This window comes from Trachypithecus francoisi, unplaced genomic scaffold (genome assembly GCF_009764315.1).
Source record: "Trachypithecus francoisi isolate TF-2019V2 unplaced genomic scaffold, Tfra_2.0 Lachesis_group1, whole genome shotgun sequence".
Taxonomy (NCBI): domain Eukaryota; kingdom Metazoa; phylum Chordata; class Mammalia; order Primates; family Cercopithecidae; genus Trachypithecus; species Trachypithecus francoisi.
In genome coordinates this window covers 58418114-58438675 of record NW_022681454.1, presented here as the reverse complement: position 1 = coordinate 58438675, position 20562 = coordinate 58418114, and the positions used below count along the sequence as shown (strand labels likewise).

Sequence of the window (20562 nt, the reverse complement as noted above, 5' to 3'; positions counted from 1 at the left end):
AGTTTGTTCTCACAGGGCAAATAAAGACATATCTAAGACTGGGTAATGTATAAAGAGAAAGAGGTTTAATGGACTCACAGTTCCACATGGCTGGGGAGGCCTCAAAATCATGGCAGAAGGTGAAGGAGCAAAGACATGTCTTACATGATGGTAAGCAAGAGAGTGTGTGCGGGGATGGGGGGCTGCCCTTTATTAAGCCATGAGATCTTGTGAGATTTATTCACTATCACGAGAACAGCACAGGAAAAAGCTGACCCCGTGATTCGATTACCTCTCACCCGGTCCCTCTACAACACATGGGGATTATGGGAGTTACAATTCAACATGAGTTTTGAGTGGGGATACAGCCAAACCATAGCAGATGTTTGGTTTTTTTTTTTTCAGCTTTTGTTTTGTTCTTTTGTTTTTGCTTTTACCACTTTAAAAATGAAATGTGTTTCACAATCAATGGCATATCCTATTTTATTAACAGCATTTTGTGTCACTCTTAACACTACATAAAATAACAATGTTTCTGATAGTTGGCACTTTTTAAATTTGATGAAATACGGTTATGTTTATGTTTCTGAGCTGAGTTTGCTTATCTGAAAATAAAGCATGTGGGCGAGGCACGTCCTCAGATCTCCTTCCTGTCTGAGATTCTGAGTCTTGCTTTGCTGAATTGCACATTCTGTCACCTACTTGGTACACTAGTGGGGTTAATGAAGAGTTGGCTTAACCTTTTAATATCTTACCTTTGATCCTAATCTTTTCCCAGCCTAGTCTAGACTATTCTTTCTAGAAGAAAGTTTTCAAGGTTTCTGAGAAGTTCAAGGTCTTGGGACTCATTCTTCCTGCAGCACTGATTAGCTGGATGGTGTCTGCTCCTAACAAGACCAGAAGACATCTTTCACAGCCACAAGCATAATAATTTTCTATCACACATACTTATTATTCATATGTAGCTCCTTGAAGTTGCTGGTAGTGAGGGTATGGCTGGAAGTCTGCAAGGATGAGCAAGGATATTGACAACAAGCATGCCCTGTCTCAGAGACAGGGAAGGGGTGAAAACACTGAAATTCCTGAGAATGCTCAGCGGAGCAGTGCTGCCCACGTCACCTTCCCATGAAACTACAGGGACAGAGGGAACATGAGCTGAAAACAGGGCCACATGGCTCTGGGATTGCCTAGGCATCTGCAAGATTGTGGTGTACTGTTGGAAAGCCCTCATTTTTGCCCTAAACATTGGATTTGCTTTGTTGTTTATAATGCAAAAAGAAAACACCTGTGGTAATACTTACCTTTCACTCATATTCATTCACTTACTTTTGAAACCTCTTTCTGTTTCTTTCAGAATCCCTTTATCTGGCACTGAGTTAAGTGTTTGTATGCTTCGTACAATAAAATAACTTCAGAAAGAAGCACAAATCTAAGTCAACACGTTTCTGATATCTTTACCTTTTTGAACATCTGCAGATGGATCTGAATGTTCTCAAAATTGTGTATTTTAGTGCAGCTCTTCGGTAGTAATATGTGAGTTTTGACATTCTGCTGTAAATAGCTTCTTGGAATCAAAAGTTATATTTGAGAGACTTGTTTCTTAGCACGCTTATGAAAATTCTTCTGGTAAATACACAAACTAGTACTTCATGATTTCTTTTTCTGGTCAGCAGAAAGTAACATAAGCTCAATCTGAGCCTAGTAACAGGTGAGCCTCTAAATTATTTGGGTTATTTTATTTTAAATGTTAAGTCCTTGACGGTGTCATCTTGCTGATGCCTCAATGTGTCCAGGCAGTAAGAGGAAATGAAGACTTACACTGTGGGGACAGGAGGCTTGAGGACATCTGCAAGCTGGTACAGTGCCGTGGAGAAGGCAAGGCTTTGCTTTTGAGTAGATGACAGTTGAAAACATTGGCTCTGCCCCTTATCTACCATGTGATGTTTAGTTCTCTGAGCATCATTGTCCTCACTTGCACATAATGAGTCAATCACACCTCACAATGTTATTCTGAAGATTAAACAAAATAACGTAAGAATGGATTTTCTACAACCCCATCACATGGGAGGTATTTAGATTTACTCCTCTTTCTCATGTCCACAATGCCTTTAGGAGCCTTGTTTAACATTTTTTGGGTTTGAATTTTGATTTTTGATTTTGTTTTTCCATCAATGAAATATAAAATCTGAATATTTTCACAGTGGTACACATATGTAATATAAACTTAAAATAGAAAAATTAGTGAAACTTGTCATCTGAAGATACTGGACAGTACATATGAATATATAAAAAAAGGTCCAATAAACATGAACAGACTTTTAAGGTGTTTAAAAGAGTAAATGATCTCAGAATATAAAATGCTTTTATTTCCTAAAAGTAATTTTATTTTCCCCATAAAGGTCTCAGCAACTTGTAAACAAGAAACTCTCCCTCCCAACCACCCCCCTGCCTGCCCCCAGTTGTATATCACAGTCCAGGGATAGAACTGGAGACATTCGTCTTCCGGAGGCCACTGGAGGATCCGGTCTCCTCATCTGCATCTGACTCCTGGAAGGCAGTACAAGTTGAATACAAAGTCCTGTCCGGAGGAATCCTTCCCAGGACCCTCTTGCAGTGGCACAAGCCTTAAGATGGCCATAAAGTTAAATAGACCATTTTTTTTAGGTAGATAAAACCCATACTTTCCACACTCTGTAGATTCTGGTTGTCTTCTCTCTCTTGACACAAGTTCCTGCAGAGGAACCCAGGACACCACCCTCAGATTTTAGGACACTGGGATCCTATATTGATCATGATTAGAGAATCAAATAATAAAATATGTTCCGCGTGTGTGTGTGTGTGTGTGTGTATGTGTGCGTGCGCGCGCGCACATAGAGAAAGAGAGAGATTTATTATAAAGAATTGGCTCGGATGAGTAATTACAGTGGCTGGGAAGTTCCACTATCTTCTGTCTGCAAGCTGGAGACTCAAGAAAGCCAGTAGTGTAATTTAGTTCAAATCTGAGGGCCTTAGAACCAGGGTTGTTGGCAGCGTAATTTAGTTTAAGGACCAGAGAAGATGAGGTGAGATGTCCCACATTATTCCATGAGGCAGAAAAAGAAGAGGCAAATCCCTCCTTCCTCTGTGTGTGCTCTGTTCAGGCTTGCCACAGATGGGATAATGCCCACACACTTTGAGGAGGGCAGTCTACTTTACTGAGTCCATGGATTCACATGCTAGTCTCATCCAGAAACACCCTCACAGACCTTACCCAGAAATAATGTTTAATCTGGGCACCCTTTGTCCCAGTCAAGTTGACACAAAGAATTACCCATCATGGGTCCCCAGGTCTCCACTGTCATAGCAATGACACCCTAGGAGGATGGGCCACTGGGAGTTGTTAAATAGCTTTCAACAGAAGACTTGTCCAGGTTTTCAGACTCCTGTATCTTTGTCAATATAATTTGGCTCATTCAAGCTCAGGAGGCATGGAGACATAAAGGCTTTTATTCCCAGCAATACTTCTGACTAGCCTGTCAGAAGTTTTCTATTCTCTACTATGGTTTGTTACTATAGAATGTAGAGGTGATTGCAGTCATAGTATAGAAAGGTAAATGTGAATGCAAATGTTATTGTGACCTCCTAAAATTTGGCCTGAGGGGGTGACTTTCAGGGGCAGTGCTATGGACTGAATTGTGTTCCCTTAAAATTCAGATATTGAGGCCCTTAACCTTCTATGTGATGGTATTTGGAGATAGGGCTTTAAGAAGTAATTAGGTTTAGATGAGGTCATGAGGATGGGGCCCTTGTAATGAGAGTAGTGCCCTTCTAAGAAGAAACACCAGAGAGCCTGCTCTCTGTCTCTCTCCATCATGTGAGGACACAGGCAAAAAGTGGTCATTAGCAACCCAGGAAGGGGAATCTCCCCAGAACCTGACCATTTGAGACCCTGATCTCAGACTTCCAGCCTCCAGAAATGTGGGCAAATAAATTTTTGTTGTTTAAGCCACATAGTCTGTGGCATTTTGTTATGGCAGCCAAAGCAAGTAATATGGACAGCATCAGACACTACATCAGACATTTGCACATTCCCTCTTTCACCTAACCTTTGGATATCAGTGCAGTCTCTGCAAAGCTAAAACAGGTGGACTTTGGCATCCAGTTTTTGGAACATTCCATCCCCTGTTAGATGTATTACACATTCTGATGTATCACTCTTTAAAAACCAAAGTATCTTTAGCCTGGCTTTAGAATTAAATGAACTCTAGTTAGTCATAACCAGACACTGCAGTTAATGAGAGTTTTGCTTTTCCCAATCATGTTAGAATGTGGTATTATTTTTTCTGTAAAACAAAACAAAAGCATAGGATGTGAAGCTCCACCTAGAAGTAGTTCAGTGATTTCAACTTCTGTAATTGACTTTGTGTGAGTTTTTGAGTAGTTGAAAGACGTAACCATGGCTGTGAATAGAAGGGAAGGCATATTCTTTACTAAGTTTTGGCATTTGCCAGAAATTTTACCAGAACATGCACACCAGAGAAGTTTATAAAATACATGTATTTCATGAACATGAAGTCACAGGTATATTTTATAAACATGTAGTTGCCTTTGACTACATTTGTTATATTAATTATATGCATGGGGCTAGGAGAGACAAGTAAATTGGTAGTTCAACAACTTCTGCATAATTATATAATCAACCTCACAATGGCTTGAGTATAATTTTTAATTAAGCTTTGCATTATTATAGTTGCAATATATAGCTATTGTAGAAAATTAGAACATTGAAGCAATAGGGAGGAGGGGCCAAGATGGCTGACTAGAAGCAGCTGCCATCAGTGGCTCTCATGGAGAAGGATGAAAATGGCAAGTAAATCCTGCACCTTCAGCACAGGTATCCAGGTTTTTCTCATTGAGGCCAACTAGACCGTTGGTACAACACCCAGAGAGTGAGAAAAAGCAAGGTGGAGCCACGGCCCACCTGAGAGCCACATAGGGTAAGGGGAATTCCTACCCCCAGCCAAGGGAGGTGGTGAGTGATTGTGCTACCTCATCAGGGAAACCATGCTTTTTCTGTGGATCAGGAAATCCCCCTGTGAGCCCATGGCACCAGGGCCTTGGGTCCCAAGCACAGAATCGTATAAACTCTTTGTGGCTGTTTGAGTTGTAGCCATTGGCAGCAGGCTAGAGACTGCCTAAGATGACCAAGTTCCTAGAGAGAGGGGTGACGGCCATCACTGTGGCTCCAGTCTGCCATTTTCCCCTGCTGATGCCAGGGAAGCTGGGCCGTTTGGACTGGGAGGAATTCCCACAGTTCTGTACAGCAGCTGTGGCAGATCATGGCCAGGCTGCTTCTTTAGGTAGGACCTGAATCCATTCCTCCTCACAGTGGGGGGCCTCCCTGGGAATTTCACCAATTCCAGCCAGGGCTTTACAGACAGAACTCTGAACTCTCTAGGATGGAGACCCTGGGGGCAGGGGTGGCCACAGTTTCCACAGTCTAGTGGACTTTGTCTTTCCTGCCTGCTTGCTCTGAAGAGGCTGGGCAGTCCAGATGAGGAGGACTTCCCCCAGTGCAGGGCACCTGCCCTGCCAAGGGGCAGCCAGAGTATATTATTAAGTGGGTCACTGATCTGGTGCCTCCTGACTAGGTGAGACATGCCAACAGGGATTGCCAGACACCTTATACAGGAGTGTTCCTGCCGGCATCAGATGGGTGCCCTTCTGTGACAGGATTCCAAGAGGAAGGAGCAGCCAGCCATATTTGCTGTTCTGCAGCCTCCACTGATGACACCTCCAGGTGCAGGAGGGACTCAAGTGAATAGGGTCTGGAGTGAACCCCCAGAAAAGCACAGCAGCCCTATGGAAGAGGGGCCTGACTGTTAAAAGAGAAACAAACAAATATAAAGTAACAACAACAATATCAAGAAGAAGACCCCACAAAAACCCTAACTGAACTAACTGAAGGTCATCAGCCTCAAAGATCAAAGGTAGATAACCTCACAAACATGGGGAAAAAATCAATGCAAGAATGCCAAAAACTCAAAAACCCTGAGTGCCTCTTTTCCTCCAAATTATTTCAGTACCACTCCAGTAAGGGAACAGAACTGGGCTGAGGATGACATGGATGAATTGACAGAAGTAGGCTTCAGAAGTGAGTAATAACAAACTTTACTGAGCTACCAGAGCATGTTCTAACCCAATGTAAACAAGCTAAGAACCATGATAAAACATTACAGGAGCTGTTAACCAGAATAACCAGTTTAGAGAGGAATATAAATGATCTGATGGAGCTGAAAAACACTACAAGAAAACTTCACAATGCAACCACAAGTATCAGTAGCCAAATAGACCAAGCATAAGAAAGAATCTCAGAGCTTGAAGACTATCTTCTGAAATAAGACAGGCAGACAAGATTAGAGAAAAAGAATGAAAAGGAATGAACAAAACCTCTGATAACTATGGAATTATGTAAAAAGACTGAACCTACGACTAATGGGAGTACATGAAAGAGACAAGGAGAATGGACCCAAGTTGGAAAACATTCATCAGGATATCATGCAGGAGAACTTCCCTAACCTAGCAAGACAGGCTGACATTCAAATGTAGAAAATTCTGAGAATCCCAGTAAAATACTCCATGAGAAAAATAAACTCCAAGACACATAATCATCAGATTCTCCAAAGTTGAAATGAAGGAAAAAATGTTAGGGGCAACCAGAGAGAAAGGCCAGGTCACCTACAAAGGGAAGTCCATCAGACGAACAGCAAATCTCTCAGCAGAAACCCTGCAAGCAAAAAGGAATTGGGGGCCAACATCAACATTCTTAAAGGAAAGAATTTCCGGCTGGGCGCGGTGGCTCAAGCCAGTAATCCCAGCACTTTGGGAGGCCGAGACAGGCGGATCACGAGGTCAGGAGATCGAGACCATCCCGGCTAACACTGTGAAACGCCGTCTCCACTAAAAAATACAAAAAACTAGCCGGGCGAGGTGGCGGGCGCCTGTAGTCCCAGCTACTCGGGAGGCTGAGGCAGGAGAATGGCATGAACCCGAGAGGTGAGCTGAGATCCGGCCACTGCACTCCAGCCCCGGCGACAGAGTGAGACTCCGTCTCAAAAAAAAAAAAAAGAATTTCCAACCCAGAATTTCATATCAGGCCAAACTAAGCTTCATAAGTGAAGGAGAAATAAAATCCTCTTCAGCCAAACAAATGTTGAGGGAATGAGTTACCACCAGGCTTGCCTTGCAAGAGCTCCTGAAGGAAGCACTAAATATGGAAAGGAAAAACCATTACAATCACTATAAGAACACACTGAAGTACACAGACCAATGACACTATGAAGCAACTACATTAACAAGTCTGCAAAATAACTGGCTAGATTCATGATAACAGGATCAAATTCACACATAACATCATTATCCTTAAAAGCAAGTGGGCTAAATGCCCCCAATTAAAAGACACAGAATGGCAAGCTGGATAAAGAGTCAAGAAATATCAGTGTGCTGTATTCAAGAGACCCATCTCATGTTCAAAGGGACACACATAGGCTCAAAATAAAGGGATGGAGGGAAATTTACCAAGCACATGGAAGCAGAAAAAATCAAGGGCTACAAGCGTCGTTTCAAACAAAATGGACTTTAAACCAACAAAGATCAAAAAATACAAAGAAGGTCATTACATAATGGTAAAGGGTTCCATTCAACATGAACAGCTAACTATCCTAAATATATATGCACCCAATACAGGAACACCCAGATTTATAAAACAAGTGCTTAGAGACTTACAAAGAGAATTATACTCCCACACATAATAGTGGGAGAGATTAACACCCTACTGTCAATATGAGACAGATCATCAAGACAGAAAATTAACAAAGATATTCAGGACTTGAACTCAGCTCTGGATCAAGTGGAGCTAATAGATATCTACAAAACTTTCTACCCCAAAATAATGGTGTATACATTCTTCTCAGAATTGCCTGACACTTTACTCTAAAATTGATCACATAATTGATAGTAAAACACTCCTCAGCAAATGCAAAAGAACTGACATCATAACAGTCTCTCAGACCATAGCACAATCAAATTAGAACTCAAGATTAAGAAACTCACTCAAAACCACACAGTTTCATCAAAATTGAACAACCTGCTCCTGAATGACTCCTGGGTAAATAATAAAATTAAGGCAGAAATCAAGAAGTTATTTGAAGCTAATGAGAACAAAGAGACAATGTACCAGAATCTTCGAGATGCAGCTAAAGCAGTGTTAGGAGGGAAATTTATAGCACTAAAATGCTCATATCAAAAATCTAGAAACATCTTAAATAGACACCCTAACATCACAACGAAAAGAACTAGAGAACCAAGAGCAAACAACCCTGAAAACTAACAGAAATAAGAAACAACCAAGATCAGAGAGGAACAGAAGGAGATAGAGACACAAAAACCCTTTGAAAAATCAATGAATCCAGGATCTGGTTTTTTGAAAAAAATGTTAAACTAGGCAGACCACTCACTAGACTAATATAGAAGAACAGAGAGAAGAATCAAATAAACACAATAAAAAGTGATAAAGGAGATATCACCACCGACCCCACTGAAGTACAAACAACCATCAGAGAATACTGTAAACACCTCTATGCAAACAAACTAGAAAATCTAGAAGAAAAGGATAAATTCCTGGACACATACACTCTCCCAAGACTGAACCAGAAAGAAGTTGAATCCCTGAATAGACCAATAACCAGCTGTGAAATTGAGGCAGAAATAAATAGCCTACCAACCAAATAAAGCCCAGGATCAGACAGATTCATGGCTAAATTCTACCAGAGGTACAAAGAAGAGCTGGTACCATTTCTACTGAAACTATACCAAAAATTTGAAAAGGAAGAACTTCTCCCTGACTCATTTTATGAGGCCAGCATCATCTTGATACCAAAACCAGGCAGAGACACAACAACAACACAAAAGAAAACTTCAGACCAATATCCCTGATGAACATCAATGCAAAAATCCTCAATAAAATACTAGCAAACCAAATCCATCTGCACATCAAAAAGCTTATCTGCTATGATCAAGTTGGCTTCATCCCCAGGATGCAAGGCTGGTTCAACATACACAAATTGATAAATGTTAAGTCATCACATAAACAGAACTAAAGACAAAAACCACATGATTATCTCAATAGATGGAGAAAAAGCCTTTGATAAAATTCAACGTCCCTTAATGTTAAAAACTCTCAGTAAACTAGCTATTGTAAGAACATACCTCAAAATAATAAGTGCCATTTATGACAAACCCACACCAACATCATACTAAATGGGTAAAAGCTGGAAGCATTCCCCTTGAGAACTGGCACAAGACAAAATGCCCTCTGTAACCACTTCTATTCAACATAGTGTTGGATTTTCTGGCCAGGGCAATCAGGCGAGAGAAAGAAATAAAGTGTTTCAAATTGGAAGAGAAAAAGTCAGACTGCCTCTGTTTGCAGATGACATCATCCTATATCTAGAAAACCTCATCATCTCCACCCCAAAGCTTCTTCAGCTGATGAGCAACTTCAGCAAAGTCTCAGGGTACAAAATCAGTTTGCAAAAATCACAAGCATCCCTATACACCAACAACACACAAGCAGAGAGCCAAATCATAAACGAACTTCTATTCACAATTGCTACAAAGAGAATAAAATACCTCAGAATACAGTTAATAAGGGAAGTGAAGGGCCTCTGAAAGCAGAGCTACAAACCACTTCTCAAGGAAATTAGAGAGGACACAAGCAAATGGAAAAACATTCTATGCTCATGGATAGGAAGAATCAGTGTCATGAAATTGACCGTACTGCCCAAAGTAATTTATAGATTCAATGCTATTCCCACCAAACTACCATTGACATTTTTCACAGAATTATAAAAAAACTATTTTAAAATTCATATGGAATCAAAAAATAGCCCATATAGCCAAGACAATCCTAATCAAAAAGAACAAAACTGGAGGTATCACACTACCTGACTTCAAACTATGGTACAAGGTGACAGTAACCAAAATGACTGGTACCAAAACAGTACTGGTACAAAAGCAGACACATAAACCAATAGAACAAAATAGAGAACTCAGAAATAAGACCACACATCTACAACCATCTGATCTTCGGCAAACCTGACAAAAACAAGCAATGGGGGAAAGGATTCCCTATTTAATAAATGGTGCTGGGAAAACTAACTAGCCATATGCAGAAAATTGAAACTTCCTTACATCTTATATAAAAATTAACTCAAGATGGATTAGATTTACATGTAAAACCCAAAACTATAAACACCCTAGAAGAAAGTCTAGGCAATACCATTCAGAACATAGGCACAGACAAAGATTTCATGATGAAAATATCAAAAGCAATTGCAACAAAAGCAAAAATTGAAAAATGGGATCTAATTAAACTAAAGAGCTTCTGCACAGCAAAAGAAACTATCATCAGAATGAACAGACAACCTAGAGAAAATTTTTGCAATCTATCCATCTGACAAAAGTCTAATATCCAGAATCTACAAGGAACTTAAACAAATTTACAAGAAGAAAACAAACAACCTCATTAAAAAGTGGGCAAAGGACATGAGCAGATACTTCTTTAAGACATTTATGTGGCCAAGAAACATGTGGAAAAAAAGCTCAACATCAACATCACTGATCGTTAGAGAAATGCAAATCAAAACCGCAATGAGATACCATCTCACGCCGTTCAGAATGGCAGTTATTAAAAGGACAAGAAACAACAGATGCTAGTGAGACTGGGAAGAAATAGGAATGCTTTTACACTGTTGGTGGGAATGTAAATTAGTTCAACCACTATGGAAGACAATGTATCTATTCCTCAAACACCTAGAACCAGGGCTAGTTGTGATGGCTCATGCCTGTAATCCCAGCACTTTGGGAGGCTAAGGCAGGTGGATCATGAGGTCAGGTGTTCAAGACCAGCCTGGCCAAGATGATGAAACCCCGTCTCTACTAAAACTACAAAAATTAGCTGGGTGCGGTGGAAGGCATCTGTAATCCCAGCTACTCAGGAGGCTGAAACAGGAGAATCGCTTGAACCTGGGCAGCAGTGAGCCGAAACCATGCCACTGAACAACAGTCTGAGCAACAAAGTGAGAGTCTATCTCAAAAAAAAAAAAAAAAAAACACCTAAAACCAGAAATATCATTTGACCCAGCAATCCCATTACTGGGTATACATTCAAAGGAATATAAATCATTCTATTATAAGATGCATGCACTCATATGTTTATTGCAGCACTATTCACAATAGCAAAGGCATGGAATCAACCCAAATGCCCATCAATGATAGACTGGATAATGAAAATATGGTACATATACACGATGGAATACTATGCAGTCATAAAAAGGAACAAGATCATGTCCTTTGCTGGGACATGGATGGAGCTGGAAGCCATTATTTTCTGCAAACTAATGCACGAACAGAAAACCAAACACCACATATTCTCACTTATAAATGGGAGCTGAACAATGTGAATACATAGACACAGGGAGGGGAACAACACACACTGGGGCCTGTCAGGGTCAGGAGTGAAGAGGGAGGGACAGCATCAGGAAAAGTAGCTAATACACGCTGGACTTAATACCTAGGTAATGGGTTGGTAGGTCCAGCAAATCATCATGGCACATGTTTACTTGTGTAACAAACCTGTACATCCTGCACATGTACCCCAGAACTTAAAATAAATAAAATTAAAATTAAGAAAATAAAATAATAAACACATTCACGTAACTTTTTTAAAAAGGAAAATTCAAGCAACAAACTTTTTTTAGTAGCAACTTCCTCTTCTCACCACCCAAAGATCACCACTGTACAACCTTAGTTCTTGAGTATATCTTTAAAATGAAGTCAGAGACTCCTAAGATTAGAGTTTGAAACTGTGCCACCATTGTTGAATATGAATGTATGCCAGAGGCAGGGCTCTTTATTTCCAGGGTAACTTTCAGAAACAGTTCCCTCCGGGAACATATTCAGAGAAGTTCTTTAAAAGAAAACATTCTAAAGCAATCTCCTTAGTGATATGCTTGAATTAAGTTGTCACTATTCCATGACACGTACCGTTTAGTCCTAATTCAGTTTATACACAAAATCATTATCACTCCTTCAGTCCATCAGCTCACTATTCAGAGGACAGCTCTCTGACCCCATGAAGTACACTTCCTAGTTTCTTGCGTCCTTCCGTACTTTTCTGTTAACACTGCAATAGGAAAAAAAAAAATTGAATCTCTACGGCCTTACCTCACCACTGACATCATTTGAAAAATTGTTCCAGGGACCAGATATTGCCTTGTATCTATAGTGACAACTCAGAGTCTTATACTAAGTTAGAGGGAAATTAGAGGAACTGATTACAACTCACGACCAGGACAGGTCTTACAAGGAGACACTAGAGCATTCATCTGACCCGTCCCTCATGTACTATGAGAGTCATTATATATCTCAATAGATAGTAGATTGTTGTGGCTTCAGTCACTGAATATGGTCTGGGAATAGGTTTTTCAGAAAACTAAAATACCCTTTAATGGAGAGAATGTCTGAAATCTTATAACTATTTTAAGGGGGAGATCTTTTAAATGTATGCTTTTCTGACTCAGGAGACCAAACAGACTGTGCATCATTCTTGCATCTGTGGATGACTCAAGGTCATTGTCACAGAACTTCAGTGATGTAGTGATGTCATAGGATGCTGGTACAGTGGATAGCACTACCAGTTATAAGACTTCAGTAGGAGTTTCTCCTCCTATCTGCAAAGCTGGCTATTCTGGTCACCATGACTGGACCTGATTTATATCATCCCTGTCAATGCTTCTCTCTTCTCTATCTTCTGCAGCCCATGGCTCTCTTCCTTCAACTTCTCCTCCTGCTCCCATGTACTTTATTCCACTACTTTTCCTCTCTTCTTAGATTTGGCCCTGGAGAGTTTACCTTTTTAACCAGAACGAGTGCTTGGACAGTTTTTGACACTCAATTATTATTGTAGTTCCTTTTAGCTTCCCTTTCCACCTCACCCCTTCACCTTCCAGTTCAGCAGTCCTTCAAAACTTCTTGTTGTCTTTATTCTTTGTATCATTGGTGCATTCTTGGCTGGTTTTTAAAGTTTATTTTTAGAGATGAGGTTCTCGCTATGTTGCCAGGCTGGACTTGAACTCCTGAGCTCAAGTGATCAATCACCTGAAATATTTCAGGAATTCAAGTCTAGCCTGGAAACATAGCAAGACCCCATCTCTAAAAATTGCCTCAACCTTCCAAGTAGCTGGAACTACAGGTGTGTGCCACCACACTTGGCTTTCTTGGCTATTTTTATCATCTTTTTCCTTAGAGGGTGTCTGGACCATTAAGAGTTAACCAATTAGTGTGACTTACTATCTCCTGTCCTGTGAGGAGAAATCATTCTGCAGTCACCTAGAATCAGTAAAGGAAACTGCATGCTCCTCTGAATTCCACACCAACCACACTCTAGTTGAAAATAGTGGTCTAAAAATTGAAAACTGTTCTGTTATACACCAAACCTGTACTTCACTAAGCGATAACTTAATGACCTGAAACAGGGTTTAACAACCTTTTTCACGCCTTGACCCACCTAGAAAATGATAATATTTGCACAGTGCTCTGGAATAAACAGATGAAGGTGACCATCTGCCCTGAAGGTGGAGGAGTTCAATATCTACACACATACCTGTAACCTATTCTTGGCACCATGTCGGGAAGCCTGACATAAGGAGTTGCCCTGTTTCCAAAGACACAGAATTTACTTAAAGGAGTGAGAATAACTAGTCACTGTGCACTGCATGTTTTCCAAAAGGTTCTTTATTGTTTTCTAATGTTATTTGGAGTACCAGGAGGGTTTCCTTAGGCTTAGAGATTAACAAAATAAAAAAGCATTAGGTGTAAGAATAGCTAATGTTTTTTTGAAATGTTGTTAACATAGCATAGACTGTTTTAAGTGTTTTACATGGATATCAGGGAAGATGCCAGCCTCCTAAGAGTTGAAGTCAAATCCAGCCCTCAGCCTATTTTTGTTCAACCTGTGAATTAAACTTTTTTTTTAATTTTTAAAAGGTTGTTAAAGAAAAAATACACTAAGAAGAATATGCAGTAGAAACTATGTGTGGCCCCAAAGCTTAAAATATTTACCTTCTGGCCCTTTAGAGAAAAAGTTTGCCAACCCTTGTCACAGAGGATGGCAGGGAGTGACAAAGCTCCAAAAAAGATCCAAAGGACATGAGTAAGCAATCAGGAAGGCTGGCTTTCCACAGCCCCATAGATTCCAAAAGTAGACAATGAGATTCAATGGATCTGAGCAAGACCATTTTTATTTACAGACAGAAAGCAGCAGGAACATCACATGATACTGCCAGTTCCTCTGCCATTACATCCCACATAACACAAAGGGCCCAGGTGGCAGCTATGCAGGCAGTTGTGCTGCAGCTGAGGAATCTAGGACCAAGCCCTCAGTACCTTTTACGGCAAGTAATGAACAAGCCAGAATCTTTCCCCTGAGGAGTTAGTAGTCATATGATTGTTCGTCTGTGTCACCATGACCTACTTAATTGGCTACGTGATTAGCTACAGAAATGGCTCAGCATCATAGGACAGCTAGGCCTTGCATTTTGGCATACTCAGCAAGGATGGGTGCAGATGCTGGGACCCATGACAGACTGCCTTTTCCAACAATGGGTTGTCCATTTCTTCCTTATGGCAATCCTGAGAAGATACTACTATTATCCAATTTCACAATGGAAGAAATTGAGGTTCAGTGAAAGGGAAGTAACAAAGCAACTTGCTTAAGGTCATAAGCAACTTGCCCAAGGTCAAAAGTAACTTTCCCAAGGTTGCAAAGCTGGTAGAGAGTGAGCAGTGATTTAACCCTACTCTGTCTGAATGCAGGGCCCAGACAACATACAACTGCCTCATTCCATTTGGCAGGAAATTGAGAACCACAAGGAACAGACTTAAATTATGTATCTGAGAGGATAATTCATTGGGGTTTTTTGTTTTGTTTTGTTTTGTCTTGTTTTTGAGTTGGAGTCTCACTCTGTCACCCAGGCTGGAGTGCAATGGCATGGTCTCGGCTCACTGCAGCCTCCACCTCCCAGGTTCAAGTAATTCTCCAACCTCGGCCTCCTGAGTAGCTGGGACTACAGGCATGTGCCACCATGCCTGGCTAATTTTTATATTTTTAGTAGAGACGGGGTTTCACTATGTTGGCCAGGCTGGTCTCAAACTCCTGACCTCACGATCCACCCGCTTTGGCCTCCCAAAGTGCTGGGATTACAGGCATGAGTCACCGCACCCAGCCCTAGAATAATTCATTGTTTTGTTTTTCTCTTTTAATGATAGTAATGCTGAGAGATGACATTTTGACAATACATGGAGTCTTTGGTGCATAAGAATTTTAAGATTTATATATGTTCAGATACTAGCAAAAGCTTGCTAAAATCTTTCCTGATTAACAAAGAAAAGGATTTGGCTAGATTTTACCTTTGCCAGTTGTTTGGAAAAGTTTCCTTTGCAGTATGAAAGGCAAAACACAGATTTAATTATCTTTCTCTAGCTAATGTTTGAACTGCCTGATTATACTCAAAGTGCCAATTACAGATATTACAAATTGCAACTCACAATAAAATATTTCTTCATGACTTAACCAGGCCCATCAATTAAATGAAGTCCCAGACATCTTCCTCCATACCCTTTGTGTTACTCTCTCTACATTTCCACAAACCAGTAACTGATTTGTATGGATAGTATAGAAACAGGTGCAGAGAGGCGTTGTGCATATGTGTCTATCTGTGAAAAACTAACACAAACAGCAGAAGAGGTTGCTGAAAACAAGAATGACAGAACATACACGTGAAACTTAGTGGCAATGCTAGGTCCAACACAAGGGGGTGGAAATGAAGGGGGCAGGGCTGTTGCAGGGGACTTTGGGGTTTCAGGTAACTGAAACCTCTGAAATTGTTTAAGCAAAGGAAAAAAAACGGAAAAAAAATGGCCTTCCTTGTAATATCCAGGGCAGAAAGTTCAGACAAGTCTTAGACAAGATCAGGAAACCTCTTGCTAAGGAAGCCTACCAACTCTCTGTGATCCCGTGGTCCCTCACACCTGCTCTACTGCTCCAGGGTAGTAGAATGTCAGTCAAAAGCTGGGCTCTGGAGTCAGACAGCTAGATTCACACCCCTGCTGTGCACTTCCATTAATCTCTCTTTGTGTCAGTTTCTTTGACTGTAAGCACTTGAGTTTAATTGAGTTCTATGAGAATTAATTGAGCTAGGACCTAACACATACTAAATGTTCAATATTATTAGTGCTTCTCTTTTATATTTGCTTTATCCTTTTCCATCATCAAATTGGCTTCCCCTTCTTTTTATGCATGTGATAAGATGTCTTCCTAATTTAATCATTGATTCTAACAGACTACCTAGTGCCTCAGTCACAAATACAATTTCCTAGAGGAAAGAATCTGGTCCGGCACTGGTAAGGTTCTATTCCTGGTCCAATCAGCTGTGGTTGAAGGACAGGATCACAGGGTTCAAGTGTGACTACAGAGACCCATTTCTTTGTTAACTAGGGGCATGAGGAGAGACAGAGAACTTCCATAGTACTTTTGAATTCGGTATAGATATTAATAGTTATTGATATTGAATGTTCTACTGTTTATAAATGGCAGAACATCTTAATATATAAGGAAAGATGCATGTAAATCAAAACCGGTTCTAAATGGTGTCTAAGAAGATCATCAAGTAAAATTATTTGTAAAAACTTCTTTTAAATTTGAAATAACATGCTGAATATTTATTTTGTATATTAAAAATGAAAATATTCAAGGTGTTTGTGAAGACAGGTTATGTCAACATCAAGAGATGAAACTGTGAAGTTTTAAAGTTTGCCATGCAATTTGCTTTATCTCCTTTTAAAGAAACTAAACTCGACAGATCCTGTGTTGTTTGTTATATTTTCTTATGGTTGATCAAGAAGGACAGAATTCTGTTCTTTTTTTGAAAGAGATTAAAATCAGATGTCAAGAAGCAAGTTGGCACCTACTTCCTCTGAGGATACTACGTGATCTTTGTTCTCCTTTCGATTATTTGAGATACAAGCAAATAGATCATGAGTATCCTTCTGATTCTTGATTGTGTTATTTCATTTATTCAGAAAAGTTTATTTCTGCTCAATTTTACATTTACTGTGTGTCATGTGAGGCTCTGGGCTAGTAGGCTTGTGAGTGAGGTCAGGAGGAATGAAATGTGCTCTTTTCCCTTGGGGACTTCATTATGGGAGAGATGGCTGTGTATGCAGGGGATACATTTATTTACACAGCTATGGTAGGCATGGCTGTGTATACAATCAGTACCTTTATGTAACTGTTGGAGAGATGGCTGTGTGTATGGTGGACACATTTACACAACTGTAGGAGAGACAGCCATGTACACAGTGGATAATTTACACAACTGTGGGAGATGGTCATGTGCACGGTATACATATTTACCCAGTGTGGAAGACATGGCTGTGTATACAGTAGACCTTTTTGCAACTATAGGATAAATGGTTGTTTATACAATGGACACATTTACACAACTGTAGGAGAGATGGCCATGTATAGAGTAGACACATTTACATAATGGTGGGAGAGATGGCAGGTATGCAGTATACATAGTTATGCTGCTGTGTAAATATGGGAGAGATGACGATTAGTGGGAGAGATAAGAGAGACATGGGAAAGATGACCATAATTCGATAAACTCTGTAGCATGGAACTTTCCACATCATTGGTGCTCAGTTCTTGTTGAATGAATAAACTAACTGGTGCATCAGGCAGGATGATAAAAGTTTTATTGGACAAGCAAAAAATACTATAAAAGTGCAAAAGAGAGCCATTCACTCATTAAATAAACACTTCTTGTATGCCTACTATATATCAGGTGCTGTTTGAAGCATAACTTATATGGCTATTACTTCTGGTTAGAAACTTTTAGAAAATGACAAAGGAGTTGGCATGCTAGAGTTGGTATGCTAGACCTTAAAATCCCAATTCATAAATTTAAACAGGCAAAATGGGCCTGAGAGAATTCTAAGATCAAAGTTAAGTTTGGCTGGAGATGGCAGATGTAAAGTGAGGCACAATGGTTAAGATTACAAAGGTAGCATAAGCCAAAACCACTGAGGAAAGGGCATTTGGTGCTGAAGGGTTAGTTTGGACTTAGTTTTGTGCACAGTGAAGAGTTGTTGAAACTTAGAAGTCCTATAAGCAGTTTGTCTTTGAGGGTGTCCAAAGACAGAGAGGAAAAAACTGAAGTATTTTTTCCTATTCTCTCTTATGTCTTAATACAACACAGCACCTCTGGTCACCAAAATGTGCAGGCATTTCTCCCCATTAGCAACCAACCCTCCTGCAGATACCAGCTGGGTCTCCTCTAATTCAATTTAATTCTTATACTATCTACCTGAAGATAGTGTCAGATCCCACAGCTTAAGGGCTCAGTCCCACAAGACTGCCCCTACTTCAGACAGCAATCCCAGGAAATAGGTTGTTATTTATATTTCTGACCCATTGGCTATACATCAAGATTCCTATACCCCCTCCTTGTGTTCAATTAATTTGCTAGAGCTGCCCACAGAATCCAGGAAAACACTTACATTTACCAGCCTATGTTCAAGGATATTACAAAGGATACAGATGAACAGCCAAATAAAGAGATGAATAGGACAAGGTGCTTAGGAAGGGATGTGGAATTCCCATGCCCTCTCTGGCAGCCACCCTCCAGGGACCTCCCTGTGTTCAGCTGTCAGGAAGCTCCTCAAACCTGTTCCTTTTGGGTTTTTATGGAGACTTCATTAGGTAGGCATAATTGATTAAATCAGTGGCCGTTGATGATCAACTCCACCTCCAGCCCTTCTACCCTCTGTAGAAGTTTTAGAGTAGGACTGAAAGTCCCAACCCTCTAATCCTGCCTTGGTCTTTTGGTGACCAGCCCCATCCTGACTGCTGTCTAGAGTTGCCAGCCACCAGTCATCTCGTGAGCATACAAAAGACACTGTTATCACTCTAGAGATTCAAAGTGTTTTAGGAGATATATGTCAGAAAATGGGATAAAGAGCAAGTATATATATCACAATATCACAGAGGAATTAACCTAGCAATGCCATGTGGATTGCATTGGTTGCCTCATCAGGAATGAGGCCTTGCAGCAAGGGAGTGATCATGGGAATGTAGAAAAAAATATGAATATGATAAACACTGGAGGGTTAGAAACTGTAACATACAAGAGACATTTCCATGTAAAACTTATGGAACTAGAAGACATATCAAGTAATAATAAGAGACCAAGGCATCATAGATGATTCCTGAGCTTCACAGTTACCTGTTTAGGAGATTGAAGGCACCACTAATGAAAATAAGGATCACAGGGAAGGATCAGATTGGCAGGGAAGATGCATTTTGGACATACTAGGCTTGAAATGAGAGCAGAGTATGCACATGGAAATGTGTAGTACATTCATTGCACAGGGTTATTTATTCAAACAAGCAAGGCCTGGGAACAACAGCAGTAGGTCCTTGAAGGAGTGACTTTCACCTATTAGATAGTAATCTCATTGATATCTTCATCTACAATATCAGTGTTTCCAGCTGGAAGGAGGAAGAGTTTTGCAGCTGCAATGTAAATAGGGATTAGTGAGCTCCTCCAAAATATTGTTGGCTTCAGCACAACACAGAGCTGGCCAGAGATGAAACTTAGATATGCAGGCACAGTACCAGAAACAGCAAATGGACTTCAGGCTCTGTCTGTGATCCGAGAGACAAGAACTTAGGACCATCCAGGGAAAGTCTTGGAAAGTCACAGTTGCTACTGGCTGAGTTGGGAAGATACCAAAAATCCCAGCAGAGAGTGGGATGTGAGGATCAGAAAATAGGGAGTTGGCCAAAATAATGTGTGTCAACCAAGCATAGTAAATTAGGATAATCAGACTAATTTTGCCAGATGGCAAAATTTTTCACTTAAGTTCACCTTTAAAACACTGTATTTGGCACATAAATGCCAGTTGGAGGCCCTCCAGTGTTATAAAGTCGCTGGTAAGTATTTGACAAAGATAATAGCTTAAACTGTCAGATTGGATGACATTTCAAAGGTGTTTTCTCGTATTTATGGAATGGTAAGAGGAGCTAGACGTGAAGAAGACAGAGATAAGAGAAAGACCAAAAGGATGTAGTGTTTTTGAAGCAAAGGAAACAGACTTCACAGCCAACTTTTCCAAGAGAACAAGTAAAGATAAATATATATTTTCAACATGTACATAGCACTGTGTTAAGTGTAAAAGAAGTCAGATAACATGGGTTCTGCCCTGCAGAAGCACTTTTTCTTGAGCATAAAGGATATATAAAAAGTTTGGGGGGTAAGTTGTGTTACAGGTTATTAAAGCAAATGGGAAAGATTTCCACCTCTGAACATGATGGAGTAATGGAAACCAGATTCAACTTTCTACCTTAAACAACTAAACAAAAAACAAATCACAGACAAAATATATGAATCAGTGGTTTTCCAATATTGGTCAACAGGCAGT

General features: G+C 40.2%; 1 protein-coding gene across 4 annotated transcripts in view; it reads left to right on the top strand.

Moving 5' to 3' along the window:
- PARM1 (prostate androgen-regulated mucin-like protein 1) overlaps positions 1–20562 on the top strand; it is a 162822-nt gene that overhangs the window by 87282 nt on the left and 54978 nt on the right. The gene's annotated exons all lie outside the window — the stretch shown is intronic.